The following is a 19,171-nucleotide window of genomic DNA, read 5'->3' as shown; positions in this document are numbered from 1 at the left end:
AATAACTGACCCAAGTGCTAGCCAAATCTATTAACTTTTTTCAATGTTTCTTACTAGAGAAAGGTAAGAGATAGGTATTAGAGTCAAATTACAAAGATAATTTCCCTAACCTTCATGCATAGTGGAATAGTAGAGATTGTCCTAGGGACCAGAAACTACTCTTTCAAGACCCTAGGCAACTATTTACCCCTAAATAGTTCATGGCAAAACTTTCACCAGTATTTCTGAGAAAGATAAAAGGCAAAATCCACCAAAGCTGAGGTTCCAGCTTCATGGCTCTCTGGATCAGGCACTCCGTCTGCATCTTCCCTGACCTTCCTGGAGTCTCCAAATGACAGATAAGGGGCAGCAGGAGAGGGAAAGGAAAAGAGAGTTTGTTAAGCACAGGTTAGATCTCAATCACTTCCTGTCCACTCCCTCCGTTGGCTCTCTATCCACCTCTGCCCAGCCCCCTCCCTGACATGCTCCAGGGATGTGTAACCTTTCCTCTGATAAGAACTCCCTCCCTGTTCATTTCTTAGTTTGTTTCAACTCTATGGACTGTTGAATTCATTTCCTCTGGTTTTTCACTTCTACCCAACAACATGCCCTAATATACCAAATATGGAATGAATTTTAACACAAAAGTCTTACCAAGTGAGGAAAATATATCTTTTTAATATTATAAACATGGATTCACATTTGTATGTTTTACCGTTAAAATGTAGTTTATCCAGCCGATTATCATTTCACATGATAACCTCTGTTACTGGTTATACATCTACAAGATATTACTAACTGATATTCAGAGAAATGACTCACCCATAAAGAAGGACCAAAGTGTCCCTCAAATCACTCAAGATTAAATTATATCTAATGCTATTTCACTCTTAGGGTTTAATTGTTTCAGCCTAGGTGATATAACTCTATTGACCTGAATGCTAGGTGTCTTAGAACATCTAAGCAAGGGAATTCCAGAAAAACATCTTCTGCTTCATTGACTACGCTAAAGCCTTCGACTGTGTGGATCACAACAAACTGTGGAAAATTCTTCAAGAGATGGGAATACTAGACCACCTGACCTGCCTCCTGAGAAATCTGTATGCAGGTCAAGGAGCAACAGTCAGAACTGGACATGGAAGAGTGAACTGGTTCCAGATTGTAAAAGGAGTATGTCAAGGCTGTATATTGTCACCCTGCTTATTTAACTTATATGCAGAGAACATCATGCAAAATGTCAGGCTAGATGAAGCACAAGCTGGAATCAAGATTGCCAATGACAAATATCAATAACCTCATATATGCAGATGGTACCACCTTTATGACAGAAAACAAAGAGGAACTAAAGAGCCTCTTGAAAGTAAAAGAGGAGAGTGAAAAAGCTGGCTTAAAACTCAACATCTGAAAAACTAAGATCATGGCATCTGGTCCCATCACATTATGGCAAATAGATGGGCAAACAATGGAAACAGTGATAGACTTTATTTTCTTGGGCTCCAAAATCACTACAGATGGTGACTGCAGCCATGAAATTAAAGATGCTTGCTCCTTGGAAGAAAAGCTATGACCAACCTAGACAGCATATTAAAAAGGAGAGACATTACTTTGCCAACAAAGGTCCATCTAGCCAAAGCTATGGTTTTTCCAGTAGTCATGTATAGATGTGTGAGTTGGACCATAAAGAAAGCTGAGCACCAAAGAATTGATGCTTTTGAACTGTGGCATTGGAGAAAACTCTTGAGAGTCCCTTGGACTGCAAGGAGATCCAACCCGTCAGGACTGATGCTGAAGCTCCAATACTTTGGCCACCTGATGCAAAGAACTGACTCATTGAAAAAGACCCCGATGCTGGGAAAGTTTGAAAGCAGGAGGAGAAAGGGACGACAGGATGAGATGGTTGGATAGTATCACCAGCTTGATGGACATGAGTCTGAGCAAGCTCCAGGAGTTGGTGATGAACAGGGAAGCCTGGTGTGCTGCAGTTCATGGGGTCGCAAAGAGTTGGACACAACTGAGCAACTGAACTGAACTAGAACACCTCATTCTCCCATTCAGATAAAGTATTTATTACACGTTTGAAACACCCACTACTTTATAACCAATGACCATTCCTTAGCAAAGCTGCTACACTTCCTGTCCACTCTCTTACTCTTCTGAAGGATTGTTTCACACTTTCTCCTCCTCCTTCAAATGTCTGGCTTATTACTTACAGATAACTGCCACACTGCTTCTTTTTTTTTTTTTCTCCACATTTTGGCCAAGTAGCACAGCTTGTGAGATCTTAATTCCCTGACCAGGGATCGAACCCTCACCTTCTGCGGTGGAAGCACAGCCGAGTCTTAACCACTGGACTGCCAGGGAACTCCCCAGCCATGCTTCTTTTCTTAGTATAATAGAGACAATCAGAAGAGAACTTAGCACACACTCCATCCCTCCCTATCTACCGACCCACCTGCATCTGTCTGCATGTAATCTCTGTCCTCCTGGTACCTAGGATAAATTCTCAATATTCTTAGCCAAGGCTAACCTCACCACCTATATACCCGTTCTTTGACTCCAGGACATTGATTCAGCAATTGTCACCTCTGTGTCCTGCATCAGGAAAATTTCCCTCTGTAGAATCATTTCTGAGTGCTTATAAACATGCTGCCTGGTAAAAAATAAAACATGTCCTAGATTCCGTATCTTTCCACTGCTTCAGTTTGCCACTGGAGTCGTCAAAAGTTTTTCTCACACTTGCTATTCCTCTCCTCCCGTTGTCTGGAATCCTCTCTTGAGCAGCCTTACTCATTCACCACTCCAGGAAAAACACATCTTCACAGGGTCCCTGGTGACTGCCTCATTGCTAAATCCAGTAGGCAATTCCTATCCTCACCTCATTTGACTTCTCATCCTATGGGGAGAGGTTGATCACGCTTATCCTTGAAACATTTCACATGGCTTCTGGATTAAGTTTGTCATGAGTGATTGTCATCAGTGATGTATACACACTACTATATGTAAATTAGATAACCAACAAGGACCTACTGTATGGCTCAGGAAACTTTAATCAATATTCTGGAATAACCCACATGGGAAATGAATCTGAAAATGAACATATGAATATATATAACTGAATCACTTTGCTGGATACCTGAAACTAACACAACATTGTAAATCAACTATACCTAAATTGTAAAAAATAATAATGTGAGGGGAGGGATAAATTAGGATCCTGGGATTATATGCACTACTATATATAAACTAGATAACCAGCAAAGATCTGCTGTATAGCATAGGGGACTCAATATTCTTTAATAAACTATATGAGTGAAGAATCTGAAAGAATGTGTGCGCGCTAAGTTGCTTCAGTCGTGTCCAACTCTTTGCAACCCTATGGACTGTAGCCCATCAGTCTTGTCCATCCATGGGATTCTCCAGGCAAAAATACTGGAATGGTTTGTCTTGCCCTCCTCTAGGGGATCTTCCTAACCCAGGGATGGAACCCAAGTCTCTTATGTCTCCTGCGTTGGCAGGTGGGTTCTTTGCCACTAACGCCACCTGGGGAGCCTTAAAAAGAATGACTACATGTGAACATATAACTGAATCACTTTGCTATACACTGAAACTAACACAGCATTGTATATCAACTATAAGCCAATAAATTTCTTTAAAATAGTCTTTTCTACATAAGAAATAAATTTAATTTTTTAAAAAAAGAGTTTATCTTGATTTTTCTCCTACCTTTCTGGCCTACCGTTCTCAGTATTGAACCTCTAAACATAGAAGTCCCCATAACTCAGTCCTTAGACAGCTTCTCATTGTGGTCTCTTAATAATTCATGGCAATCTTACCAGTCCTATAGCTTAAAAACCATCTATATACTGACACCTCCCAAATTTCCAATCCAGAAATTTCCACTCACATCTCCAGTTCAGAGACCTTCCCAGACTCTGGAGTTGAACATCCACCTCTAACTCAACATCTCAGATTGGTTGTGCCGTTGGTATCTCCAGCTTCACATGCCTAAAACTTGGAAGCTCCAGACATTCCTCCCACACCAGTGCCCTCCTACAGGTTCCCCACCTCACTTAAGGGCAGCCTTCCAGAGATTCAGAGGGTTTTGTTCAGAGCAAAAGTCTTAGAGTCATCTTGACTCTTCTCTGGCTCTAAGAGCACACATTAGACCTGCAGTGAATTCTGTTGGCTCTTCCTTCAAAATATGTGCAGAATGCAATCATCTTCCTCTGCAACACTCCCTCTCTGATTCAAGTCATTTCTCACTTGGATTATCACAAGAGTCTCCCTCACTGATCTCTCGATTCCTACCCTTTCTCTCAATATTTTATTTGATACACAGGACCAGAATGTGGAGCATAAGCAACTCAGATCAGATCATTTCTCTGCTCAAAAGCCTTCTAGATTTTCTCATCACACTCAGAGAAAAGGTCAAAGTTCCTGTTCTGGCCTGGAGAGCTGTTTATTCTCCCATCTAGAGCTCTGACCTCAACTCCTTCCTCCCACCCCCAGCAACCCCATGCCAGCCACACCTGCATCTCTGTTCTTTGAATTCACCAGGCACCCTAATGCCAAACTTGCCTTTGCTCTTCCCTCTGCCCGGAACACTGTTTCCCCAGGTGTCTGCTTGACTTACTTTCTGAGTTCCTTTAGGTGTCTGTTCCAAGGTAACCCGCTTGGTCATTGGCTGTCTTGCTCTTGGCTACTGTCTTTCCTCCTGTGATATCTTGCTGGGAGTGGACCCCCCCTACCCCTGGGTTGTCTCTCGCAGGCTTCCTTGTCTGGGCCCTTCAGCTGGTTGGGTTCATCCGCTGAGAAGCAGGAGAGGAACGTAAGAACATGGAAAGGGCAGAACTTTCTCCTCTTTGTCTGCCTCAGGCAGTGTCTTAGTAGCAGATATTAATGTATCTCTTCTTTGCCCCAGGTTGTACTGGGTAAGAACTATCCCTGGCTCTGGTGATATCTTTAGCCTAAAGGTGACAACAACCTTCTAGTTAAGAATCTCTGCATTGCCTCATCATCCTGGTTGGCCTTTCAGCCCTGCTATCACCTGTATAACAGTTCCCCGATGTTAAATTCCTTTTTTTTTTTTTTTTTTTTTTGAACTATCAATTCTGGTTTCCATTCTCCTAACTGGAACTTGACCGTTACACTCACTCACCCTTTATGAAATAGCAGCCACTCCAATCTCACACTCCCTAGGCTCCTCGCTCAACTTTCTTCTTCTCTGGAGTCCTTATCACTCCCAGCCACATTTAATTGTTTGCTAGTTTACCGTCTATCTCTCATCTAGAAAGTCTGCTTTGTTACTGCTGTGTTTCGAGCACCTAGAACAGTGTCTGCCACATAGTAGGCACTCAATGCATGCTCCTGAATGAGCAATAGTGCTGTTGTAAAGACAAAGTAAAAGGGCTAACAGAGTAAGGTAGGCAAACTAGTTCTCCATGTCGGAATGCCTGGAACCTGTGACTGGGTTACCTTCCATGGCAAAAGTTACTTTACAGGGCTTCCCCAGTGGTCCCGCAGTTGAGGATCGACCACAATGCAGGGGATACCTGTTCAGTCCCTGCTGCAGGAAGATCTCACATTTTGTGGAGCAGCTGAACCCGGGCACCACAACTGCTGAGCCTGTGCCCTGGAACGTGTGAGCCACGACTGAGCCCACTTGCCCCCTCTACTGAAGCCCAGGTGCCCTAAAGCCGTGTTGCTGCACAACAAGAGAAGCCACCACAATGAGAAGACCTCGCACCACAGCTAGAACTGTGTGGGTTTTCTCTAGTTACACCCTACCTGCCGCAACGAGAGAAAGCCCAACACAGCAACGAAGACCCCCCCACAGCCAAAAAATTAAATAAATCTTAAAAAGAAAGTTACTTTACAGATGTGGTTAAAGATCTCGCAATGGGGAGATTATCCTGGATTATCCAAGTGGGTCTAATACAATCCTAAGAGGAAGGCGGAGAATCAGAATCAGAGGAGTACCGACCATGGAAACAGTCAGCAGAGAGAGGTGATCACACTCCACATGGGAGGATGGCGCCATGAGCCAAGGAGTATAGGCAGCCTCTAGAAGCAAGTAAAAGGCAAGGGAAATGACTTGTTCCCTAGGGCCTCCAGAGTGATTATAGCCCTGCTGCTGCTGCTGCTAAGTCGCTTCAGTCGTGTCCGACTCTGTGCGACCCCACAGACAGCAGCCCACCAGGCTCCGTCGTCACTGGGACTCTCCAGACAAGAACACTGGAGTGGGTTGCCATTTCCTTCTCCAATGCATGAAAGTGAAAAGCCCTGGTGACAGCTTGGGTTTAGCCCAGTGAAACCCACTTTGGACTTCTGACCTCTATAACAGCAAGACAATACGTTTATGTTGTTTTAAGCCAGGAAAATTGTAGTAATTCGGTACAGCAGCAACAGGAAACTAATACACAGAGTCTTCTCAGTGTATAAACTCTTAGGAAGGCGATGTGTCTTGTCTTGGTTACTCTTAAATCCCCACTTTCTAGCGTAGTTTCTAAGACAAGCAAGGCATTTAATAAATGTTTATGGAATAAATGAACAAGGTTTAACAGCAAAGGCGAATTGGGGCTGCATCCTGATGGAAAGGCCAAATTGCTAAGTGACTTTACCTGATATTAGGGAAAAAAGCATCTTGCTGTTAGGAAGCTTCCTTGAGATTTTTGACCCATGAAGATACTGGGGCCTGTGGTATGGAGACAATCTAGGGTTTAGGCACCCGTGTGAGCGAGAGAAAAGAAAGGCTAGTCACAAGGGGCTCTGTGTGACATGTTCAGGAGCTTGTGCTTTATTCTGTAGGCAACAGGGAGCCATTGAAGGATTTTCATCAAGGCAGAGACATATTCAAATTTGTACCAGGAGATTATAGCATGCTTAAATCTTGAGATTTAGAAATCCAAGGGTCAGAGAAGAGGTCAGAAATAGAGTCATAAATGGGGCAGTGGCTTATAATTGCTGATATATCATATTAAATCACATTTTAATTAAAATTACCCTCACAAATTTTCTCATCCCTCTCATAGGTATCTTCTTTTGAAACATACTCCACTGGGCTGTTCACACCATTCCTGGTTTTCTGATTTTGTTGTTGTTGTTACCATGGCTCAGTAAAACTCCCAGGAGAACTCAAAGTCCTAGTTCCTCCATCCTTTTGACCCTTTTCTGTATAGACATCAGCACATATGACTCCAGCAGTCATTTGTAAAAGAAATCATCTCTGGATCATTTGAAATGTTTTTATTCACCCCTCCAATTGCATTTTCTTTCAGGGAACTCTTTGCTCTTTTAAATAACTTGAATATTCTCTTAGGAGCTGGAAATTTCCTTCCACTCACCCTTGTCTCTTTAGTTCTTTCATCAGATTTCATGGTTGAGGATGTGTCAGAGGAAGAAGGTGGGGGGGAAAAAAGGTCTCTCTCCACTCCTGTGTCTTTTTTAAATCCCTAGAAATGAAAAGAGCCTTGCTCATAACTTGGAAGTGGTGGGCTGAGGCCTCCTAGAACCATCTGGCTTGTTCCCTTGCCAGCCTGAGCTGAAGCAGCATTCACAAGGACCCAGGAACTGCAGGGTCTCTTGAGCTTGCAGCTGCCTCAAGGCTTGCAAGGAGAGCACAGCGAGATTCTGCAGGAGGGATCACACTTGATGTGTTTCTGAGTGCAGGGGACATGTGTGATGAGCGTGTCCCTCAGTGGGCACACAAGCAGCACAGCTGGAACATTAAGTCATCTAGCCTTTACCGAAGAGCAAAGAGGTAAGAAAGAGCAACACTGCTAGTGCATATATACCCAGGACCTTAAAACAGCTTTATTTTCTTGGACTCCAAAATCACTGCAGATGGGGACTGCAGCCATGAAATTAAAAGACACTTGCTCCTTAAAGGAAAGCTATGGCCAACCTAGACAGCATATTAAAAAGCAGAGACATCACTTTGCCAACAAATGTCCATATAGTCTAAGCTGTGGTTTTTCCAGTAGTCATGTAAGGATGTGAGAGTCGGACCATAAAGGCTGAGCACCAAAGAACTGCTGCTTTTGGACTGTGGTGCTGGAGAAGATTCTTGAAGATGTCCTTTTCATTATAGGGGACTGGAATGCAAAAGTAGGAAGTCAAGAAACACCTGGAGTAACAGGAAAATTTGGCCTTGGGATGCAGAATGAAGCAGGGCAAAGACTAATAGAGTTTGCCAAGAAAATGCACTGGTCATAGCAAACACCCTCTTCCAACAACACAAGAGAAGACTCTACACGTGGACATCACCAGATGGTCAACAGCGAAATCAGATTGATTATATTCTTTGCAGCCAAAGATGGAGAAGCTCTATACAGTCAACAAAAACAAGACCAGGAGCTGACTGTGGCTCAGATCATGAACTCCTTATTACCAAATTCAGACTCAAATTGAAGAAAGTAGGGAAAACCACTAGACCATTCAGGTATGACATAAATCAAATCCCTTATGATTATACAGTAGAAGTGAGAGATAGATTTAAGGGCCTAGATCTGATAGATAAAGTGCCTGATGAACTATGGAATGAGGTTTGTGACATTGTATAGGAGACAGGGATCAAGATCATCCCCATGGGAAAGAAATGCAAAAAAGCAAAATGGCTCTCTGGGGAGGCCTTACAAATAGCTGTGAAAAGAAGAGAGACGAAAAGCAAAGGAGAAAAGGAAGGATATAAGCATCTGAATGCAGAGTTCCAAAGAATAGCAAGAAGAGATAATAAAGCCTTCTTCAGCAATCAATGCAAAGAAATAGAGGAAAACAACAGAATGGGAAAGACTAGAGATCTCTTCAAGAAAATGAGAGATACCAAGGGAACATTTCATGCAAAGATGGGCTCGATAAAGGACAGAAATGGTATGGACCTAACAGAAGCAGAAGATATTAAGAAGAGGTGGCAAGAATACATGGAAGAACTGTATAAAAAAGATCTTCATGACCCAGATAATCATGATGATGTGATCACTCATCTAGAGCCAGACATCTTGGAAAGTGAAGTCAAGTGGGCCTTAGAGAGCATCATTACGAACAAAGCTAGTGGAGGTGATGGAATTTCACTTGAGCTGTTTCAAATCCTGAAAGATGATGCTGTGAAACTGCTGCACTCAATATGCCAGCAAATTGGGAAAACTCAGCAGTGGCCACAGGACTGGAAAAGGTCAGTTTTCATTCCAATTCCAAAGAAAGGCAATGCCAAAGAATGTTCAACTACCACACAATTGCACTCATCTCACATGCTAGTAAAGTAATGCTCAAAATTCTCCAAGCCAGACTTCAGCAATACGTGAACTGTGAACTCCCTGACGTTCAAGCTGGTTTTAGCAAGGTAGAGGAACCAGAGATCCAATTGCCAACATCCGCTGGATCATGGAAAAAGCAAGAGAGTTCCAGAAAAACATCTATTTCTGCTTGATTGACTATGCCAAAGCCTTTGACTATGTGGATCACAATCAACGGTGGAAAATTCTTCAAGAGATGGGAATACCAGACCACCTGACCTGCCTCTTGAGAAATCTGTATGCAGGTCAGGAAGCAACAGTTAGAACTGGACATGGAACAACAGACTGGTTCCAAATAGGAAAAGGAGTACGTCAAGGCTGTCTATTGTCACCCTGCTTATTTAACTTCTATGCAGAGTACATCATGAGAAACACTGGACTGGAAGAAACACAAGCTGGAATCAAGATTGCTGGGAGAAATATCAATAACCTCAGATATGCAGATGACACCACCCTTATGGCAGAAAGTGAAGAGGCGCTAAAACGCCTCTTGATGAAAGTGAAAGTGGAGAGCGAAAAAGTTGGCCTAAAGCTCAACATTCAGAAAACAAAGATCATGGCATCCGGTCCCATCACTTCATGGGAAATAGATGGGGAAACAGTGGAAACAGTGTCAGACCTTATCTTTTTGGGCTCCAAAATGACTGCAGATGGTGACTGCAGCCATGAAATTAAAAGACACTTACTCCTTGGAAGAAAAGTTATGACCAACCTAGATAGCATATTCAAAAGCAGAGACATTACTTTGCAGACTAAGGTCCGTCTAGTCAAGGCTATGGTTTTTCCTGTGGTCATGTATGGATGTGAGAGTTGGACTGTGAAGAAGGCTGAGCACCAAAGAATTGATGCTTTTGAACTGTGGTGCTGGAGAAGACTCTTGAGAGTCCCTTGGACTACAAGGAGATCCAACCAGTCCATTCTGAAGGAGATCAACCCTGGGATTTCTTTGGAAGGAATGATGCTAAAGCTGAAACTCCAGTACTTTGGCCACCTCATGAGAAGAGTTGACTCATTGGAAAAAACTCTGATGCTGGGAGGGATTGGGGGCAGGAGGAGAAGGGGATGACTGAGGATGAGATGGCTGAATGGCATCACCGACTCGATGGACATGAGTCTGAGTGAACTCCGGGAGTTGGTGATGGACAGGGAGGCCTGGCGTGCTGCAATTCATGGGGTCGCAAGGAGTAGAACGCAACTGAAACTGAACAACAGAAAGACAGCTCAGCGCTCACCCTGAATTTCCCAAATCACTTTTTAGTGATGAAGCGTTTAAAAGTCTCTTTCCATTCCACTGATTCTTTTCATCGATGGGAAGGTGGGGTGAGGAGTAGTGATTAGTACATTTACTCAAGTATGAGAAATGGCTGAGGATAATCCTTGTAATTTGTTATTTATTCTGTAGATCCACAAAGAAATTATCACCCAGTGAAGGAGAGGAAGATCTACTAGACCTTGGATTCTGGTGTAGATTTCTGGACTCAAACTCAACTCTAATATTATTTAATTTTCCTGGACTTCTGTTTCTTTAAATTCAAAAGGAGAGGGCTAAGGGCCCATCCCTTTGGACTAAATGTTTATGTGTTGATGCATTATCCTCTTTCAGGAGTCTCTATACTCCTTGACGAGAATCTTTTGTTTCTGAGAAAGAAAAAAATTCCTGAAACTCTCTTCATTCCCACTGGTTTTGCCCTTTTAAGTGTGGTCTCCACCTTCCCCTCATCTCTCCTGTCTCCTACCGTCACCCCTATTCCACAGCCCCATCTCAGATATCTGCTGCTGCTGCTAAGTCGCTTCAGTCGTGTCCGACTCTGTGCGACCCCATAGACAGCAGCCCACCAGGCTCCCCCATCCCTGGGATTCTCCAGGCAAGAACACTGGAGTGGGTTGCTAGGGCAACCCTAATTCCTCTGGTAGGGCAGACACTTCTCACAGTCATCTCCTGCTGCACACTCATGGTGGCTGAGGTTGGCACTGTTAGAGTGGATCCTGATCATAGCACGTGGCACTGGCCACCCGACTTGAGGGGCTCCTGCTGGCAGTGGAACTCTCAGAACTGCTGCCCCCAAGCTGCTTCTGCCTCTCAGAACAAACGGCTCCATCCCCTAGGGGTGCTGTGAAGTTATGCATTCCTTCGTACTTCCTCTAGAGGGCAGTACAAATCACAGTCCCTGCCAAGTGAAGTGAAGTGAGAGTCACTCAGTCACCTCTGACTCTTTGCCACCCAGTGGACCACACAGTCCATGGAATTCTCCAGGCCAGAATCCTGGAGTGGGTAGCCTTTCCCTTCTCCAGGGGATCTTCACAACCCAGGAATCGAACCCAGGTCTCCCGCATTGCAGGCGGATTCTTTACCAGTTGAGCCGCAAGGGAAGCCCTGGGGATAACTCAAAGATTCAGGATTGATCTGTAGAATTCATTCACATTCCCCTAGCCCAGACTGACATTAGGGGAGCAAAAATGAAAGTGTCACACCCATTGGTTCCCACCCAAAGGCACTTCAGCCTGGTGGAGACAGAAGGATCTAGCCTGAATCCCACCTCCACCTCCACCCTCAGTAATCAAGTGGCTTTGGGATAAAGCCTCTAAGCCTTTGTTTTCTTACCTTGAAAACAGGAGTAGTAATAAGGGTGGATTAAAAAAAATCACATGATTGTTTGTGGGATTAAATGAGACAATATGCATTTTGTTAGAGCTTATGGATTGGCTACCTAAAAACCTTCCACAAATCCCTTTTCCCTTGTCCTCCTTGTTTTTCCAGACTTCCTGAAGCCTCCAGTTCAGTTCAGTTCAGTTCAGTTCAGTCACTCAGTCATGTCCGACTCCTTGCGACCCCATGAATCACAGCACGCCAGGCCTCCCTGTTCATCACCATCTCCCAGAGTTCACTCAGACTCACATCTATCGAGTCCGTGATGCCATCCAGCCATCTCATCCTCGGTCGTCCCCTTCTCCTCCTGCCCCCAATCCCTCCCAGCATCAGAGTTTTTTCCAATGAGTCAACTCTTCTCATGAGGTGGCCAAAGTACTGGAGTTTCAGCTTTAGCATCATTCCTTCCAAAGAAATTCCAAGGCTGATCTCCTTCAGAATGGACTGGTTGGATCTCCTTGCAGTCCAAGGGACTCTCAAGAGTCTTCTCCAACACCACAGTTCAAAAGCATCAATTCTTTGGTGCTCAGCCTTCTTCACAGTCCAACTCTCACATCCATACATGACCACTGGAAAAACCATAGCCTTGACTAGATGGACCTTAGTCTGCAAAGTAATGTCTCTGCTTTTGAATATGCTATCTAGGTTGGTCATAACTTTTCTTCCAAGGAGTAAGTGTCTTTTAATTTCATGGCTGCAGTCACCATCTGCAGTCATTTTGGAGCCCAAAAAGATAAGGTCTGACACTGTTTCCACTGTTTCCCCATCTATTTCCCATGAAGTGATGGGACCGGATGCCATGATCTTTGTTTTCTGAATGTTGAGCTTTAGGCCAACTTTTTCGCTCTCCACTTTCACTTTCATCAAGAGGCGTTTTAGCGCCTCTTCACTTTCTGCCATAAGGGTGGTGTCATCTGCATATCTGAGGTTATTGATATTTCTCCCAGCAATCTTGATTCCAGCTTGTGTTTCTTCCAGTCCAGTGTTTCTCATGATGTACTCTGCATAGAAGTTAAATAAGCAGGGTGACAATAGACAGCCTTGACGTACTCCTTTTCCTATTTGGAACCAGTCTGTTGTTCCATGTCCAGTTCTAACTGTTGCTTCCTGACCTGCATACAGATTTCTCAAGAGGCAGGTCAGGTGGTCTGGTATTCCCATCTCTTGAAGAATTTTCCACCGTTGATTGTGATCCACATAGTCAAAGGCTTTGGCATAGTCAATCAAGCAGAAATAGATGTTTTTCTGGAACTCTCTTGCTTTTTCCATGATCCAGCGGATGTTGGCAATTGGATCTCTGGTTCCTCTGCCTTTTCTAAAATCAGCTTGAATGTCAGGGAGTTCACGGTTCACGTATTGCTGAAGCCTGGCTTGGAGAATTTTGAGCATTACTTTACTAGCATGTGAGATGAGTGCAATTGTGTGGTAGTTGAACATTCTTTGGCATTGCCTTTCTTTGGAATTGGAATGAAAACTGACCTTTTCCAGTCCTGTGGCCACTGCTGAGTTTTCCCAATTTGCTGGCATATTGAGTGCAGCAGTTTCACAGCATCATCTTTCAGGATTTGAAACAGCTCAAGTGAAATTCCATCACCTCCACTAGCTTTGTTCGTAATGATGCTTTCTAAGGCCCACTTGACTTCACTTTCCAAGATGTCTGGTTCTAGATGAGTGATCACATCATCATGACTATCTGGGTCGTGAAGCCTCCTGAGCTAGCCAACAAAATAAGAACTTTATTCCAAAAACTCTGTGTTCCAGAAGATAACCCAGGGGTAGTAATACAGTTGACCCTTGAAAAACCAGGTTTGAATTACAGAGATTCACTTACATGTGGGTTTATTTTCAATAGTAGATACTACAGTACTACACCATCTGTAGTTGGTTGGATCCGAGAGATAAAGAGCAATTGCAGATATCAATGGGTGACTATAAACTACACTTGAATTTTCAACTGCTCAGAGGGCCTGCACCCTTAACCTCTGTCTTGTTCAGGGGTCAGCTGTACAGTGTCATCCATGCTCTCTCCATCACTCATGTGCTTCTCTCTCTGCATCTCCCTCTAGAGCCTCCTTCCCTCTTTCTGTGGGTTGGTTCCTCAACTTCTTTGGTCCACATAGGGAAGTACCTTCTGGGTAAATTCAGAATTCAAGTATCTCCTGAGTTTACAAAATATCTGAAGAGAGAAGGATCTGGCTGACCCAGCTTTGGATCCGGTGCCTGCCTCTAACCCAATCAGGTGTGACCAGGAGCCCAAGGTCATGTTGCTCAAATTGTCATAGAGGGGCCACAACAAGCTTGTAGAGGTGGCAGTTCCTGTTGAAGAGGTCCTTAGGCAACAATAAATATTCAGGATAGAAGAGTTTTGTAAGAAGTGTTAAGTCTAAGTTTCAGCCTTTAAACACATTATTATGTACTTGGGGAGAAAACAGAAACATTAAGTCTTCAGTTTCAATTGATTTTCATGCTGAGGAGGATAAGGTAGGGATAAAAAGCCCTCCAGAACAATCAATAGTGATGGAAGAAAGCTTGTACTTCTTGAAGTCCAATCAATGAAACCCAGTGCCATGGTGAGGGTGGCATGTAGGCCCATCCTTCCTCTGTCTTGGAAGACGAAAAGTAAAAGCACTTACGCAAAATAAAAGATGGCTGGGAGGCAGGTCTTGTCAGAGAAGGGGAACTATTTAAGGTGAGATCTTTCTTCCCTGGGCATGAATTAATGGAATTAGGCCATAAAGGGCAATTTGTTATCCATATCAAACAGGTTACCAAATAAGATAAAACAGGATTAAGTAGCATAATTAGAATTTATGGAAAAGAGAACAAGAAGCTGGGGATAGCTTCATGAATTCAGTGGATCTTGGCCCACGTGGTGAACAAGTGGATGGAGGAAGTGAAGGATGGGAAGTTCCTGGAGGAAGGAACTGCAAACTAATGAACCGAGGCTAGAGTGCATGCGGTGTGTGTGGGGACAGACCCATGAACAGAGCTCAGAGCAGCAGGCCTGACACTGTGGGATGCACAGAGGCAGCACCCAGAGTGCCTGTTAAATGTAGGTTCCCAGGCCCCGGGGTCAGAGATTCCGACTTAGGTGGCCTGGGTGGCCCCCAGGATTGGACATGCTTAGCACCCTACAAAGCTAGACAGAGCGCAGTCTGAGACTCACTGCTGTATCCACAGGCGCTGCCTGCAAGGTGAAAGAAATGACTTCTTTTGAGGATGTACTTAGGAATCTGAGCTCAGTGACAATAGCTGCCTACCAGCCCAGGAAAGCTGCTCTCAACCAGTGCCACTGTGGCCACTTCCTGGGGCTCCTTTGTGTCCCCAAACCCCAGAGGGGCAGCTGGCCTGACCTTCATCTCATTGAAAGGTGATTACACCCAGTCTGAGATATAGCAGAAACAGTCTGACTGTTGAATTCTTCTTAGACAGTATTGTGGTTTATGTGTCGCTCCGGTTCATTTACTGTCTTTCATTATCTAACCACAGTTATTTTTTTCTTTTTTTTTTGGCCATCTCTCATGACATTATTGTTGTTGAGTGGCTTAGTCTTGTCCAATTGTTTGAGACCCCATGGGCTGCAGCACACCAGGCTTCCCTGTCCCTCACTATCTCCTGGAGTTTGCTTAAACTCATGTCTATTGGGTAGATAACTTCCAACCATCTCATGGCATGTGGGCTGTTCCCTGACCAGGGATTGAACCCATGCCCCTTGCAGTGGAAGACCACTGGATCGTCAGGGAAGACCCCACAGTTAATATCTTACATAAACTTAATAATTAGCATTCAGTTCAGTTCAGTCGCTCAGTCATGTCCAATACTTTGCGACCCCATGGACTGCAGCACACCAGGCTTCCTTGTCCATCACCAACTCCCGGAGCTTACTCAGACTCATGCCCATAGAGCCAGTAATGCCATCCAACCATCTCATCCTCTGTCGTCCCCTTCTCCTCCTGCCTTCAATCTTTCCTAGCACCAGGGTCTTTTCAAGTGAGTCAGTTCTTCACATCAGGCCACAGTATTGGAGTTTCAGCTTCAACATCAGTCCTTCCAATGAATATTCAGGACTGATGTCCTTTAGGAGGGACTGGTTGGAACTCCTTGCAGTCCAAGGGACTCTCAGGAGTCTTCTCCAACACCACAGCTCAAAAGCATCAATTCTTCAGCGCTCAGCTCTCTTTATAGTCCAGCTCTCACATCCACACATGACTATTGGCATTATATAATAGTAAAAGAGTGATTTATCTTTTTCTTTTTAAAGAGGTTATTGGTTTGAAGTTTGTATTCCAGACTTCTCAAGAGTTGATAGATATTTCTTAATCCTACCTTATTTCTCTTTCTTTCTAAGCCACTTCTTAATTGCCTGTCCCACAATTTAGCCCTCATAAGTTCCCTTAAGGCCCTATCTTACAAGAAGAAAATAGAGTTTAGAATAAGTCAAATCATTTGCAAGGTTTTGGGACAGAAATGGAGATTCCTTAATACCTTGCCCAAGGGTTTTCTTATTAAGCCACTATCCTGTCAGTATTTTACCCTTGAGTTGTTTTCAGAAAGATTTTAAATGCTGGTAAAATGTTTTCCAGTTACTTGAACCAGAGATTCCAAGTACACAGAGAATGATTAGATCCTCTTCATTTTCTGCTCAAATTTCTCTTATTCTTCAGCCCATCCCCAGTGGATATTTGCAACCGTCTTTCTCTGGATCTACCTTTAAGATGAGAAAGGAAAGGCCTCTGCCTTCTGTCATTATGTTCATTTAGTCCAGAGGCTCTCACTCCATCGTCACCATGAATAGCCTGGGTCTTCTGTCTAATTTCCATCTATCCCATCCTGGTAGAAATGTTATTTCTATTCAGTGGCTATCTCTTCCAACACGTAGAAGAAAAACCTAGGATGACTGAGTCCTCTTGGGTTCCAACTGCCAGATATAATCCCATTCGTAATCTCTGTATCCTGAGGTTGGTCTGGTTCTCTGTTCCACATTGTCCAGCAGCCCACAAGATGAGAAGCAACATTTATTGAGCCATATAAGTAGCTGGAGTGAATCAGCCCAACTCTTCTCGGATATATGCCACCCTGCTCTAGCCAGGTGAATGACATCTATAAAGACACGAGTTGATGTCTGGAGAGCTGAATAAACTCTGCGGAGCTTCCTCCAGGAGTCTGCTCTGGTTACTATGGTATAACAAGTTATTATCCTAAAATGTAAAGGCTTAAAACAACTGTTTTTTAAAATATCCCATGATTTTGTGGGTCAGGGAATTCTGAGAGAGCCTAGCCAGGCTATTCTCTGCTGCAAATGGTACCCAAGCGGTAGTCTGGAGTGTTCATTCACAAGTTTGTACCTCAGCGGGGATGGCTGGGAGGCTGAGCTTTGCTGGGACTGCCAACTGGGTTCAGCTTCAGAAAAGCTGTCTCAGGGTAGTGGGACTTCCCTGACAAGGCTTTCAGTGTGTTCTGGGGGACAAGAAGTGGAAACCCCTGAAGGCCTGGGCCTGGACTTGGCATGATGTCACTTCTGCCATATTCTATTGATCAAGAAGTCATGTCACTTGCCTATGCAGTAGAGGAGAGGGATAGCAAAGAGTATGTGCCATCTTAATCCATCCCAGAGATTATACAGCAAACATCTGTAGAGCCCAGGGCCAGTGTAAAACTCTGGGAATATAGAAGAAAGTTAACACGCTCCCTGCCATTAATAAGCGCACAACCTACAGGGGAAGCTGATGTGTTGAATAGTTCCTCCTCCCAGCCTTTCAGGAACTCTCCGCGATAGTAAACCAGGTATACGTTTTAGGAGGAGATAACTCACAATGAAAGAAAGAGGAAAATTCACTGCCTAATAATCTCCAGTTGCTCATAATTCAAATGTCTGTTTATCTCACAACTCCTGGCATACAAATAAATCGTGATGCGGAACTGAAGCTTGAAGTGTTTGAGGGGAAAACAGATAGCAGAGATGACTTCTTTGAGCAACAGATCTTGCATATGCTAAGAAGAAATTGTGATCCAGAGCTCAGTGATAGTGGGATAAATTCCAAACGACTTCTGTTCTCATCTGTAAGGCAGCCGTTAGGCCAGTTATCTCCCTGGGCAAACCTGTCAATCACAAATCAGAGAAGGCTTCCCAATGTAACAGCGTGTTAGGATCATAAAGGAAAGGCAGAGCCATCATCCATCATCTTCTAGGGGGAAGAGGGAAGAGAATGTTTCTGGTTCAGCTGCCTTACAGCTAGGAGGCTGCCTCACCCTGAAGCAGACAAGTTAGGCATTTAGGCACTTAGCTTAATAGACTGATATGTCACAATCGGTTAAGGTTTGAGATGTCTAGCAAGAGCAGGAAAAGATAGTCACACTGTAATAGGATATTGTGTTCATGGAGCAAAAGTATGGCTATCATTCTGATCATGGAGAAACTGGTTTACACTCTGCTTTTTAGGGTTGTTTCCTGGTGGACACAACCATCAAGTCATTAACCCACAAACCTGAATTCCAGATTCTTTAGGGCCTCTGGGCTTTGCCTGCATTGTTCTTCTCTGATGCAACTGTCTCATACAGAAAAGGAAAAGGAAAACATGAGAAAGGAGTTGGGGCCAGAGAAGTGGGTCCTCAGTTCAGTTCAGTTCAGTTCAGTTCAGTCACTCAGTCGTGTCCGACTGCGAGTCATGAATCGCAGCACGCCAGGCCTCCCTGTCCATCACCAACTCCCGGAGTCCACCCAAACTCATGTCCATCGAGTTGGTGATGCCATCCAGCCATCTCATCCTCTGTCATCCCCTTCTCCTCCTGCCCCCAATCCCTCCCAGCATCAGGGTCTTTTCCAATGAGTCAACTCTCTGCATGAGGTGGCCAAAGTATTGGAGTTTCAGCCTCAGCATCAGTCCTGAAGCTCATTATTTGGAAGACATGTGTTCCCAATCATGACAGAGATGGCTAATGCTGTTGTTTGGAGAAGAGAGAAATCAGTGATGACTCTTAGGGAAGGAAAAGTCCTCTTACAGGGTTTTTAAGTTTTAGCAAAATAGAGATGTCCAAGAAGAGGAGTCCAAGCTGGCAAAACAGCACATGGAAAAAAATGGGTGTGGTTCCTGCCAGTGGCACCTTCTCAAGGGCAGGCCTTGGCTACTAATGAGCAAAGCATGGGACCAAGAGACTAACCCAGTCCTGGCATCTATGAGTGTTTGAAGGAAGTTGGGAGATAAGGTTAGCCAGTTAGGCATGGCCAAGTTAGGAAGTCCTTGAGTCCTCTACCAAA

Source organism: Budorcas taxicolor, chromosome 10, assembly GCF_023091745.1.
Source record: "Budorcas taxicolor isolate Tak-1 chromosome 10, Takin1.1, whole genome shotgun sequence".
NCBI classification, from domain to species: domain Eukaryota; kingdom Metazoa; phylum Chordata; class Mammalia; order Artiodactyla; family Bovidae; genus Budorcas; species Budorcas taxicolor.
The sequence above is the reverse complement of the archived record's forward strand: the minus strand, read 5'-3'. Positions refer to the sequence as shown.